The following is a 14,687-nucleotide window of genomic DNA, read 5'->3' on the forward strand; positions in this document are numbered from 1 at the left end:
GGTGAGACTTCCTTACAAAAGCCCAACAGGCCAAAATAAGTAGAATACTGATTTTTTCCTACTTTTTTGCAAAGGTTGAAAATATCTCCCTTTTTATACATAATGTTTCATCTTGTGAACTTTCATATACGTATGAATAAGAAATAAAACTTCACACAAGCTAACTAACTACCAACCATATAGACATAATTGCTTTTGGAAATATTGTACTTGAAGACATTTTCATGTCAGCTGTATATGTTTGAGTATCATCATAACACGGTGTTTACACCAGATTAATACCATATGCTGTGTGGGAATTATGTCAGGTTATAAATGGAAATACAGTATAATATCTGAAATTCAGGAGTGCTTTAGAATCTGATTTCTGCTAAAGCGCTGCTATTCTAGAAGAACATAAGTTTGAATAACATTACTTTTGATTTACACCAGTATACTGCAGATAGAACCCCATTCCAGCTGCCTTAAATTTTTTTAAACAAGTGTTAAAATTATCACCAATTAAAATTGTTTCTACACACTTCTAGTGGATTCATGACCTCATTAAGGCAGCCAGGAATACTGCCACAGAATCATGGTGAGGCCCCAGATCTGAGGAGAGTCATTTTTCTAGCTTTTCTTCTCCCAAAATGATGCCACTCTCCCATGTCTCTTCTAGGCCTCTAGTGAGACCTGTCAACACATTTTAGCTCAAAGCTGAAAGCACTTCTTTAATCTGCATTTTATTCACTGCCTAAGTAATTTAACAGTTGTCGAGCAGGTCAGGAATAGGAATAAAAGTACAAAAACACAAATGTGGGGAAAGATGAGAGGTGTTTAGAACACAGCAGAAGAGAGCCCAAACCGAAAGCAGTTAAAAACAGAAAAGAAAGGCACATTAAGGAGCAGAGTGAGAGTACCAAAGCCAGTAAAATCCAAGAGAGCTTTCCACTGATTTTAATCAGACCCCCTGGGAATGACAGAGAGGAGAATAATACAGGACACTGAGAGAGATGGCATCATTACAGTGAAAGGGTTTAGCAAAAGGAGAGCAGATGCTGACAGCAAGTGAAGGTTTCCCAAGGGAGCATCTTCCCACACTGCTGAGGAAGACGCAGTGGGCTCCTTCCTGGGCTAAGCCGACCAGCTTCAGGAGCCAAAGTGCCCCATTAAGTCAGCATCGTGCTCCAGTCTCCACTCTGCTCTCCATGGGGTTCATTATCCACAACTCCAGCTCCGTGCTCGGGCTCCCACACAGAGAGGCTTCCCAGCGAGCCAGGGCAGCACAGGGGCAGAGCAGGAGTAGAGCTGGGTCACCCCCAAGTCCCTGCAGACCTGACCCACCTTTGTTTCACATTCAGGCTGCTCAAAATTAGGCAAACACCTGACCCCTTGGACAGCTTCTTAAATTCACACTCAACTTCTTCTGAGCAGACCACATTACTCAGGTCAGCAGACTGGAAAAAAGGAAAAATATCAGAAAATTCCCTGAGTTTAAGTAACATTACATTATTAAATGTACAACATTATATGAGAAGCTTTCAGAAAATTACAGTATCTGAGATCACAAAAATAAAGGGTGTACTGGTTCCTCAGAAAACAAAATTCATATCTAAAGAAGATTTTTAATTTAGAGTGGATATGCATGCTAGCATCACAGCATCTCATGTAAGGACTAAAGTATCTTCTAGATATTCCATGGAATGTTTTCTGTGTGCTGCAGTAAGTTCTCCCATGCATTTTCCACTAAAACATATTCATGTTATTCACTTAAACATTATTTAACTCTCTTAGGGATGACAGATTGCCATTTTGATTAAAAATTTAAGGGTTTGCTGTTGATTTGACCCTGATTCATACACTGAGTAGGACGTGATATCTTTTGTGCTAATCTAGTTCCAAGCAGATTTAAATATATATTTATATATATATATAGATATATATATATATATAAACTATGTTGGAGGATAGACTCTAGAAGGAGAGCATTAACTCTGTCTTTACACGAGACCTATTAATATGAAAATTATTGTAATATGATTAACGGCTCCTCTTAACACCAAAGAGAGTGAGTCTTGAGAGATTATTCTGCAAGATGATAACGTTTCCCTATCCAGTTTGTAACCCTAGGGAAAACTGAAAAAATATGGATTTTGACTTGAACAATAATGAAATGGTAAGTGATATAGCTTTGCTGTCTTATAATGACTGTATTAATTTGCAAGCTGTAGGGCTAAACCAGAATAGAGGTGCTCAAGGAGATACGCCTGTTATCTAGGCAACAGTTAATATGATGAAAATGTTATTTAGAAGCAGCTCCGTATTTTTATCATAAATATAACTTTAATTCCTTGAGAGTCTCCATAAAGTCCTGGTAGAATGTAATAAATGCAACATAATCTAAAAGAGAAGACTGTCATTTATAACCATTCCCAATATTAGTTATGGATCTTTTAAAGTTTAAAAGCACTTTCTGTAAGAGAATCTGTCCTATATATTCCATCCCATATTACTTCCCCAGTTTAGAAAAATAACTCAACTGTGATAAAGAGATTCAATTTTTACCTTTTGCTTGCTTTTTTGAGTTAGCATGGCAGACCTTATCTATTAATTTGCCAGGGAGAATTTCTCTTCAATGATTCTCTTTTCCTCAAAAGTGAAAGCCTTTAAATTTTAATTTTAGTGTGAGAAGGAAGTACTTCACAACCAAATGACAAAATGGAACTATATACAGACTGATGTTTTATCACCTTTCATCAGGCTGAAAGTGTAAAGCTTCTGTGAATGCAATTCTCTTACAATTGTCAGAATTTTATATTACTGATATTTATATATGACTAGGCTGAATAAGCCTTTTGATTCACTGGTGAGGTTGTCTGGTACAGATTTCATGTCATGGTTACTGAAATTGAACTTAACTTGACAAGACCATAAATGACAGCTATTTTTTCTATGACAATAGCATAACTTCAGCTTTCGGGAAACAATATTTTTTAAGTTTCCTGGAAGTCAGCATAGTGGTCTGAGAGCTGTAGGACTGAACCAAGCAATAAACACAGGGTCATAATGAGTAACATACAATTACACAATATGCAGTTCAGACCTCAGTCAGAGCCTCTCTTGCCTGGCTTCTGCAAGGAACTCATGTTTTGTCTTGTCTCCCTTGGATCACAGTGCAAATACGCTGGCACACTCTACACACACCTTTGGGCAGAAATGATGAGACAGGATGAGAAGGAGCAGTGGCCTGTACACTCTGCAGTACATCACCTCTTCGTACAGTGCTGCAAAGGGCTGTTCTCCTTCACAAGCCACTGCTCCAAGTGTTTCATCCCTGAGGATCCATTTTACAGAAGTATCTAATATGAGCTAACAGTCTGATGTTCATAAAGGGAGAGTATTCAAGATAGTGTTGATAGATGTTTGCTCTTGCCTGGCTGCATAAAACAGACAATCAATTATTTTTTTCTGTTTTCTTATGTAGTGCTGAGTTAACTTTAGGCCTAGACATTATGGAAGATCAGTTCAGCAGCTGCATGTTCCTCATGAAACTGATGTCTGCAACAGGCTGAAGGGTGTGATGTTGCTACAAACTTTGTAGGCAAGTCTGATGTTTCCAAATACTTAGTGGTACGATGGAGTTACCTTGAGGATCCTCAAGGATGGGGAACACTTAAATCATCCTTCTGGGTAAGGGACAAAAAGAAACTCTGCTTTTCAAGGAAGAATTGGGTGTTATAATTCTGTTTAAAGCAAAGAGAGAGAGAAAGCTGGGGTTGATTTGGTTCAGACCATGTCTTCTGATGTTTACCTGTGAAGTAAATTATCAGGTTTTTTCTCCATGTGACAGTGCCATCAAAATATACTGTGACATGTTGAAGCAGACTTCCATCTCTGAAGGAGAAAAACACTAAAGAAAAAAAGACATGGGAAATGTATTAAAATGTGCATTCTGTTTAGGTTTTTTTCATCAAATATAAAGCACCTCAAATTGTTCATCAGCCAAACCAGCATATGATTTATTATAAATGAGAATAAGAATATTATGAGACAAGATTCTCTCTGTTTACCATCCACATAAGCAGCTGCTCTAATAAGTTGTCTTTCTTTCTACATATTCTACATGTTTATGTGATTGCCACAGATTTCTGTATCACTAAACACAAAAGCCTCCACCACCTCCTCCTGAGATAGAACTGACAGAAATTTATTTGGAATCTGAAGGATATTCTCCCCACACTGGTATTTTCCTTTAAACACTCTCATTTTAGGGGAGCAGGAAGGAAGTTCTTTTATTCATCTTTGGTGTACACAAAGTCTCCGTTTCTGTTGTAGATTGCAGGGTATTATGGCATTGTCTATGTCAATATTGCCTGAGTACATTCTAAAGCCCTGTAGCTCTGAGCAGGTAGGATTCTGTCTGTACCTAAATGATAAGACTGCATCTGCTATAAATATAATAACATCATCCACACACATACAGATGGCTACAAAAGAGTAATGAGACATGTTGTTTTGCCAAATATACATCCTAATGAAAGAAATCAGAGACTACTTTTTAGCTCTTGAGATTTTTAATCTTTAAACATTTGAGTTCAAGTTCCTCTTGGCTCTGACAATATTCAGCTTTTTATTATATTATTTTGTTCTTCCTTCCCCCACTAAAATCCTAGTGCATGATTTAATTACAAATAAGACTCTTGGCACATGTTTCAATTTAAAGAGAATTTTTTTTCTGCTAAATGTATGTCTTTTCTTCAGTGAAAGGACAAGTTTAAATTACAACAGGGAACACAATCATCCCATAAAGGTTTGGAAAAGCCCTCATTTTCTTCTAAAGCTTAAAATTCTTTTCAAAAACTCACTCCCAGCAAGGCTCTTTCAACATGGCTATTAAAATATAAATGACCATTTTCATTTAGGTTTAAGCAAAAAAGAATCCATTGTCATTTAAGTCTACTGCCAATTTCTCAGCTGGCATAAATCACCATTATTCCAGCTTAGTGGAGTAAAACTGCTGTACATCCAGTCCAGGATCTGGCTCCTGTTTTCTATTAACTCAGGTAAAGGGTACCTGGATGAAATCCTCTAGCCTGTGTTTTACAGGTAGTTAGACTCCAAGCTGTAATGATCTCTCTTCTGCCTTTGAAACCTATGAATCTAATGAAAATTATGTGCATGTATCAAGGGGAAAATATACCTGTTTACTGCACAAAATTCTTGTGCCTCATTTCACAAGACATAGAAACGTGGTTATTTCTTAAGCCAGGATTTCGTTTTGCGGTATTGATAATTATATTACAAACAGTAATTAGCACATGAAATTAATAAATCTTTTGCTTCTTCATTTACACCAGTTTCCCATATTGTATTAGTAACCACGCATTAGCTAATCAGCAGGTTGGGAGGGAAAGCTGCCAAAAGCAGATCTGATAATTGGCAGCAGTCAAACAATCATAGCAGGAAACTTTACACTTCCTGCGGACAAGGCTACTGATGGAGACAATGCTGAGATACAACATAAGGGGGAAAATCTACAATGTTTTGTTCTTTCATGTTTCATTATCTCATGTAAAACTGGATTCACATATCACAGGCACTTTGCACAGAAACTATATAGATAACCACCACTGGTTAAGGAAAACTTGGTAATCTAGTGATCACCTAGAAACATTCACAGATTTGTCCTCTGCCAAATTTTACAAGACATTTAAAACACAGTTCTATCTCTGTAAGTCCATACATGGCACAGTTATTACTGCAATAAGTGATCATTTGATACATTTCACTGCCCAACAATGCCCTGAGATAAATATCAGCAAATCCATCCTCCAGCAAGGAAATTTAGACACACATCAGCTGAGTATTAGACCCAATCCAACACTTTAGATGCCTCAGATAGTATCAAATTCAATATTCTAAATTTTCCCTCATCTACTGCTTAGCCTTTGCACCATCTGAAGTTCTTCAAGTGTTAAGACTAAAGTTTCCCTAGTCATCTCAGTGATTCTCCTTCTAGACATAGATAGAAACGCTTCAATTTTACAGAATAAAGATCCCAGGAATCCAAAATAGCTTTGACTCCAAGCATTATCCACAGCTTGGCATCCTTAATTTATCTTCTTCCTGAAGGCATTCTTGCTTATGCTTTACATCAAATATCCCCAAGATTAAATACAGTAATAGTATTTCAGAAAAGCAGAGTTGAAAAACTCCCACTTCTGCTCATACGTAGGTGACTTGTCCCTCTGGGCCACCATCTCTGTAAGTCTCTTTCACAAGAAGGAACATTGTCCGTAGGAAAACATCAGATTTCCTTTCTGCAAAATGGCCTATATCTGGACAGGCAGGACAATTCCAAGAATTGCACTTCAGGCTTTGACAGAAATAACTGGTGTTATATTCACTATATAAAGCAAAGGGGTAGAAGAAGGCACAAGATTATGAATCCTAAGAATTAGCTTCCTATATCTTAATATGCGTAGTGCCTACATAACCACAAGGCGCTGGCCTTTAAGAAACACCCTTGGCACTAGCAGTTTCCACCGTTTTTCCCTACTACTGAGGGCTAATCAGTGCCATTACTTAAACTGTAGTCCCCCTCATGCCAAGTTGTCAAATTAGGGACCAAATCCTAACAAATTTCTGAATGCGCAGGAAGCCAAACTCTTTAGGCATCTTTTATCTTCCTAAAGAAATAACATGTAATTTTATTAAACAAATGGGGAGTAGGAAGGCTGAAAAAAATCCTGAACTTAAAATCATAACAAAACACAGAATGAAATAATTTCAAATGGTAAAGGAAGATGAGTACTGGGTCATGTATCTCTCTATATAGGTCTGCCTAAACCTATCTGTCCTATTCACTGTTTTTACTGTATTTTACATTGTTTTTGGGCTGTGTTTCTAGTCCATGCATATAGAGGGCCCCAAATACAGGGTTCTCATCTGCACCGGTTTTCAGGCAGGGAACAAATAAACAAACACAAATCAATATGAACTAATGACAGAGAATTAACACCTGAAGAACAGTCAGTGCATTGCACTCATTTTCAAGCACCTCGAGATGACAAAGCTTCAACTAAGATATGAGATGTACAGAAAGAGACATACAGAGTAGGAACCAGAAGAGCAATATCTAGTCCAGTCTTTGAAACCAGACTGCCTTTGCTGACATTGAGGGTATATACACTCCTTGGAAGGTGTGGGTTTTGGGAAGAGATTTGTAATATTTCTGCTATGTAGGAATATGATCACCATCTGCTCAAATCTGCTGAATTTTGCCTCTAAGATTTCCTTTACAAATCTAAGATGGAGCTCTTTGGCCAGCAAATTCTGGGACATCCTACCTTCTATCTGCAGTATCTCAAATATATGGAAAATGAGTCCACCAATTTGCACTGCTTCCTCCTACTAAATGCTGAATACTTTAAGCTCTCAAGCATAACAGGACTTCAAAGGATATTGCCATTACTACCAAGTATCAAAATCAGAAGGAAAATGCAGGGTAAAATGCCATCCTTGAGGTAATCTCTAATCTCCCAAAACATAACAGCAAGCTTTGCCTTTACTTTCAGTGCAAGCAGATCAGGACCCTCTGGTAAACCATGTGTTTTGTGGATTAAATGTTCACATTTCCAAGGTCGCACAGCAAAAGGGAATGATAGTTTTCCTATACAAATTTCAGATTTACCATTTAATTAATTGACTTTGGCAGTTGGCACACAACCTTTAAAAAAAAATTCTGAAATGTCAGCCTTGAACAGGGAAAAAAATAATTTGATGAATTTAATCTAAGTGCCAACCAAAGCACAAATGTTCCCTGTGGACCCGTTACAACACTGGAGTTCACAACTGATTGCTTGGGAATGAGCAAACTGATGCAGCAAAATATTTACTAGCTAAGTAGATGTAGTTTAATATATACACTCTACTTGCCAGATATTTATACCTGTATCCTGTAGAATGCTGAAATTTTCCAACTTGTTAAATTAATTAATTTGATTAAAGTAAACAAATAGAAATATAGGTTGCTCTTTTCCCAGACAAGAAGTTTCACTGACAGAGGGTATTCATTTATTATTTCTTTTTTTTCTGTTTTGTTGTTTTACAAATGTAAGAAACCATAAAAAAAAAATTGCTCTCCTCCTTACTCTACATACTTTTCATGTAAATTATATATAGTTTACTGGATAGTCTTCAGAAATGAACTTCAGGTACCATATGTATGTTTTTCTGGCACTATTTATTTGCAATTAACCAGGGCCTTATGTTTTATCCTCTGCAACTCAGAGTCTTTAATCCTGGAGGAGGTAAGTTTAGCAGAAGGGAACATTGAATGCAGCATTAGGCTTTCTAATGAGCAAAACCTATCCCACTATTCCATATTTAAACCATTGTGCCTGAGAAAGACTGTTCTTTCTCTTAACAAAAAAAAAAAAAAAAAACCAAAAAAAAAAAAAAAACACAACCCCGGTTTTAAGTTTTAATAGCACCTGCAAGTGCAGATTAAACTATTTGTAGCAATTCATTAAACTTGATGGCTCAGATACTACACCAGTGAGAACAAGCTCCACTGTTTTCACCAGAACACAAGGACTTAAGTGATAACTGAGACACTGTAGCAATATACTCCAAGGGACTCAAGGTGTCCAGTCCCATAATAACCTTCTCATGCTGCAGAGATTCTCCTGAGGTCAGTGTTTAAAAAGCAGAACCTGCAAGAGAACATATATTCATGAGGCACCAGAAACTGTATTGATGCTGGAGACCGTTTCTTCTTCTCTTCTTTCAACCCACCACACTCATCCCACTCCACCCACAGAAACCACACATCTTGAAACTTGCAGATGCACTCATCTATCAGCACAGACACACAGCTTCAGGAGAATGCTTGGGCAAAATGCAGCAAGCTCAGAAAAATCCCTTTATTCATAAAATCACCCAAATGATCTGTGTGCAGCTTCCCATATGAGAAGTAGTAGTCAAAGATACAGCAATGAGGCAGAGCTATGCGCCATACCAACATTTTCCAGAAATAAATAGGCAGACAAACACAGACAACTGCATCACCTATTAGCTAAATCACTTCTCTACTTTTGAACGGGGAACTAAACTGAGCAGGCAGCAAATAGTTTGTCACAACATGGCACACCCCATGTCTTCATAGCACTGCTTTCACTAATTGCATTTCAGTGTCTTAAATGCTGAGTGTTAGGTGCTTTAGCACCCTTCCCAGAAACACCCACCTGTGATGGTAAGATTAGTGGAAATGACTTGTGATGCTGAAAATATAAACTTTTCATCCCAGACATTGGTCACATTCTCCTAAGCTGAGTGAAATTCTCTGAAACCTTATAGTATGTAAGTACATCTCTGTGTGAGCGTGTACAAAAGCAAGTGAGGGAGTGGGTGGGGGAAATATGTGTGGTACAGAACAAATAAAGCAGAAAACCCCAACCTTATCTCTTGCTGTGCACAAGGAAAGTCTATTTGTGTCAGTGCAAGTAATTCTGAAGCAAACAAACAAGACAAGAAGGAGTAAATGACCGTGTTTCCCTCCAGTTTTTTTTTAATATCATCCCTGAACACTGGTATCAACACATTAAGGAGAGGGAACTGGTGAATTTTACAAGCAGGAGAACATGAATAAACATCAACATAAAACAGGGAGCTAAGAAGTGATGAGGATTACTGAAACTGGACTGCCTGATTAAATTAAATCAGGAAGGGGGAAAAAATATATCCAAACCACAAAATACTGGACTCCCCATTTCATGAAAATAATTTTACCATTTCTTAGTACAAATTTACTGGAATCAAGTAAGAAACAGACAGTCTGAATTCCCCTCTCTCTTCTCAGGTTCATTAGCACCACAGGGCATGATAAGGAAGCTGTGACTGGGAAGAAGTGGCCCTGCTCTGAGCATCTCCCCACTGTGGTCGCAGCAACTGCCATCAGCTACCACACACATTCACATGTGGGCTTTGCATATCATACAGATTACAAAGCAGAACAACAGAAAGTACCCTTCAACACGAGAACAGTTCTTCTGCATGAGACCAAGAGCATTTCCAGCCTTTTATCTCATTTCCAGCAATGGAGCCAAGGAAGGACAAAAGAGCAGGGCAAATACATACTCAGGGTTTCTTGGTTGACTCACTCATCCATTCATGATGTGTGGTCAGGGACTCTCTGATAAGAAGTTTTTTTAATAGTTCCATGGATTTTTATTCCACGAACATGTTTAACAGCTTTCTATGAATGTCTAAACTTCTTTTGCACTCATGAAATAATGAGCTGCACAGCTCAACTGTGCATCTGGTATTTGTTTGAAACCTGCCATCCAGTGGTTTACATGTGGTGTTTTCTAGGTCCAATGTTACCAGAAGGGTTAAATAATAATTCTGTATTTACCTCCCTCCTCCATGATCTCAGGCATTCCCTTCACTTGCTCCTTTCATACCAAAGACCCACAGCCTATTTTATCTCCATCTGAAATTGTCCCACACATTTGACAACCCCTCTTGCCTTCACCACTGTTGAGATCTGGTCTGATGGTTTTGGAGAACTCAGATATTCCTTCTGAGTGATAAGAGCCTGTTTAAAAGCCACTACTGTGTATATAATGTTAGCATCTCTTTACACTTCTAATTCCTGAATTGTACCTGACGTTTTGTCAGTCAGTCAGTATCATCATACTCCTCTGCAGTTCTTTCCAGCATATATTTTTTTCCAATAGCTTTATATTATTTGCCAACTATGTTATTTCAATATTTCTTTTGCCAATTCTTCTACTGTCTCTCGCTCATATCTTTGAGGGACTTCACTGATGATTTTCTGTTGCAAAAGCTGACTGTTTATTCTTATGCTTTTAGTTAGTCCTCATGGAGAAGCAGAGATGCAGAAGAATGGGATTAAATAAATATTAAAAATCAGTCTGTTATGATGCAGTGCTGCAAGTTTCATTATTGGTGCTTCTTGTGTACCTGTGTTATAAGGTCCACAAAATAAAAGTTCTTCCAAAAACACTCCACACTACAGAACTAAGGATCTTTGATCAAGCATTATGTCATAAAGTTTAAAATAATGTCTTAGCTGAAAGCCCTTCATCAAACTTCTCATTAATAGCTCTGGAAAGGTTTTTGTATTGGGATACTGTCAGTTTTCCACAAAAACATCTACTTCTTCTGGAAATACGATATTCGGGAAAAAAAATCCCCCAAACCCAAAGTGTTTAAACGTGTAAATGGTGCCACAGTGGTGACTACTAGCAGTTGTATATGATTTGCCTTGTTCTCATCTCTCTGAACAGGGCACTCTGGCTAGGTACTAAGATATTATTTCTTAGTGTGCACCACGGCCACAAAGTTCAATGATAGAGTTTCAATATTCAAACCCTAATTTGCCCTTCAAAAATAGCTGCAAGATACATATAGAAAAACTGAATAATCTCCTGCTATTTTCAATTCTTGTGCTTTTAATTTTTTATTATTATTAATTTTTCTTGAGCTGAGTAATTTTGAAGTTCAGAAAAAAATCTAATGTCTGGGCTTCCAATGCTACCAAACAGTTTAACAAATAAATTAGATGTACATTTTTAGAAATTCTGAATGTCCTATTTCCCTTCTACAGGAAGTACTACGGAATGGTTATTATCCAGCCCTTTTCAATTGCAGAATATTGGTAATTATTGATTTTTGCAAATTATCAGATTCCTTTGAAGGCATTATATGATCAGTAAGCTGCATTGGCAAGCCATAAAATGATACTATAGCATAGATTGCATTTAAATAAGCATGTGTAAAGGCAGAGGATGTGTGCATCTTACCAAGTTATTTTGTATTTTACAATATAATTGTTCCATTTTTCTTTTCATTTACAAGGCTAATGATCTGCTTTTGCTCTGTTTATCATTGCCTGCATAGGTCCTTGATCCCTCCACATACAAGCATCATACTCTGTAAAAATTGTGGTTCTTCTTCTCTTCATGTCTAAGTCTTTGAGATGAGCCTAGGTGGCAAGTAGATGACCAGAAGTTATCTGGAATGAGGCAAATTTAAAAAATTAAAGAAACAGATCTGTGATTTCTACCTTCTCTGTACCTTGCACTTAATTTTATAGTAAAACACTGAATTTGTGTTTGTGGGTTGTTTGGTTTTTTCAAGAAACTTTTCTTTTTTATATTGCTGATTTCACAAGACTCTCTTTTGAGTCAGATATTTTGTCCCTCTGACATTTGCATGGTTTTTTTGCCAGAAACAACAAAAGAAAAAAAAAAAAAGAGGAAAGGAAACTTGGTATTTTTGGAGGTAAGGTTTTTCCTTTTGTAATTCAAAATATTAAAATAGGAATTCATATATTCCTAGATTTTTTTGATTAGTCTTGAACAATCAGAAGTGGTCAAAATTAAAAGGCCTGGTATGAGATTATTCATCTGGCCATCAATCTCTGAAATATAGCACTATATACTTGTGATAGGCTATGAGGTGAAATCCTTCCATTTTCCCCTTTGTCCATTACTCGGAAGTTTTTTGAGTAATCATCAAGGTACACTGACACTCCCTAGGAGCAAGGAAGTCCAGGAGCCATGCCTGATGGTGCCCAAAACTCAGGGCAAAATGAATCCAGACAAGAAATCAGGTTTTGAACATATGGTTTCCTTCCACACATTTCTACCCTAACCGTGTCTTTTATATTTGCCTTGCCAATCACTTTCCCAAATTCATGGAAAACATAATAAGAACACTGGAAAGCTTCTGGATGAGATGGGTATCAGTTCCTCCTCCAAGTCTGTCATGCATGAGATTTATTTGTGAATAAGACTTAATTGGTTGGAGTCTGCATTGCTATCACAGCAGCTACATGTGCTTCCAAGATGCTTTTGTCAGACATGCAGGGTCAAGAAGAGAATAACTATGAGCAGGTATTAGGCCCAAGAAATCCCTTGTGAAAGGCTATTCATCTATGCCTGACAGATATTCTTTCCTTCTGCACATAAAAATGGATAGAATGGACTCTAAATAATCTGGAGATTCTTTCATAAATTTTATTTATGCTGTTCTGTTATTGGTTTCTTAAGTGGTCCCTTTCATAAAGCATTCTTTTAACAACAAGGACTGGACTTGGCAGAGCAAGCACTTAGTCCCTGCTGCTCTATGGACTTTACTGCCAAACCATAATGCCATTGATCTGTTAAATAAAGGCAAACTTTGAAAAGAAGTAGTACCACTTCCTCTTCACAGTAATTTTAAATGAAATGTACTTTTCATGCAGCAATTTAATTTCAGTAGAACTAGCTCAGTAAGTAAGGTCAAGACCTTGTAAGAACTATAGAGGCTAATGTCGCTGATCTTGACAAATTAGGTAGAGTGTCATAGCATTACTCCATGTATTAGTTTAGGAGGTCAATAAAATCAAGAGATGGAGGGTTAGGACATACTGTTAAAAGCAGTGCTCCTGTAGTTATATATCTAATGTTTTGAGACTTGAACATGCAATTTGGAAATGGGAAGGTACCAACCTCTATTTCTTTCTTGGACTGCAGTGTTTTATGTGGCCTAGAGGACCATCTGCCCTTACAATAGTCTTACCTAGTCAATAGGGGTGCTGTGAGCATTAGCTAATGACTCCTAAGTGCTTTGAACACATAAAGCCCTATGTCTCACAAGTATATATATAAATTATGAAATATAATTACATAGTTATTGGAAAAGTCCCTGATTGTCTCTCAGAAACAGCTGTCACGCAGCACTTACTATACATAGGAAGTGACACATAATGATGAAGTAGTTAAAATGATACTCTTGCTTCTAGACAGAGCATTTGCATTTTTGGAGAATTTTCTTGTTTCTTTTCAGGGATTGGCATAAGAAGCTTTCAGAAATGCTAAAAATATCTTTTTATATTAACTAGCTTTCCTTTTCTTTGGGCTAAGCACACAGGGGTACAAAACCAGCTTTGATCACTTCTGAATGATGACACAAAGGTTAGAAAACTGGAAAGGATAGTATGCTATATGAACTTATTTTATGTAGTAGTAGGGAACTTTCATTACCAAAGAATTAATAAACTCTGAAATTATAATTATACAGATTGCCTCAACCAATGACTTCTGCACAGACTCTATAATTTCTGGTCAAAGTTGGACAGCTTTTAGAAAAGATAAGTTTTGAAATCTTAAAATTACTAAGAATCAAACAATAAATATCAAACAAATAATAAAAAAAAAAACCTGCTACCATCTCAAAAGTGCTACATCTTGTGTGAACTTGTCCAGATTAAGCATTCAATCACAGGACCTTGCTATGGCTTTTGTCTGCTAAATCAGAGATTCCCCATGTATTGGAAAACTGTTTCTCTGCTTGGGACTTTGAGACCATGATCAAGCCATCTCTTAACCTTCTCTCAGGTAATCTAAGTACATTGATCTTCTTTAATCTCTCAATGTCAGGCAGGATTTTCAGACTTTCAATTGTTCTTGCTCTTCTTTTCTGCAACCTTTCGAGTTTGCCTTAATCCTTCATAAGTAAGGCTATTCAGTAAAAGGATTACAGGATTCTGGGATAGAAACCCATGGGAAACACACCTAATTCTGGAGCACCAATGGTGGGAATAGTATTAAAATCAGTGGCCATCAGTTTTTTGCATGGCCCCAGATAAGTCAGGCTGGGAGGGTGATCTTATGATGGAAATTGAAGAATTCTCT

At 37.2% G+C, this 14,687-nt stretch overlaps 1 long non-coding RNA gene across 1 annotated transcript; it reads right to left on the minus strand.

Annotated features, from left to right (window-relative positions):
- Positions 1-706: 706 nt before the first annotated feature.
- Positions 707-3,882, minus strand: LOC128786321 (uncharacterized). The gene is made up of 2 exons (XR_008430242.1): positions 3,791-3,882; positions 707-1,436 (listed from the first exon to the last, which is right to left on the minus strand). It is a non-coding gene; the product is annotated as an uncharacterized LOC128786321 (long non-coding RNA).
- Between the last annotated feature and the right edge of the window lie 10,805 nt (positions 3,883-14,687).

The sequence above is a fragment of the Vidua chalybeata genome, chromosome 3 (genome assembly GCF_026979565.1).
Source record: "Vidua chalybeata isolate OUT-0048 chromosome 3, bVidCha1 merged haplotype, whole genome shotgun sequence".
In the NCBI taxonomy this organism is placed as follows: Eukaryota; Metazoa; Chordata; class Aves; order Passeriformes; family Viduidae; genus Vidua; species Vidua chalybeata.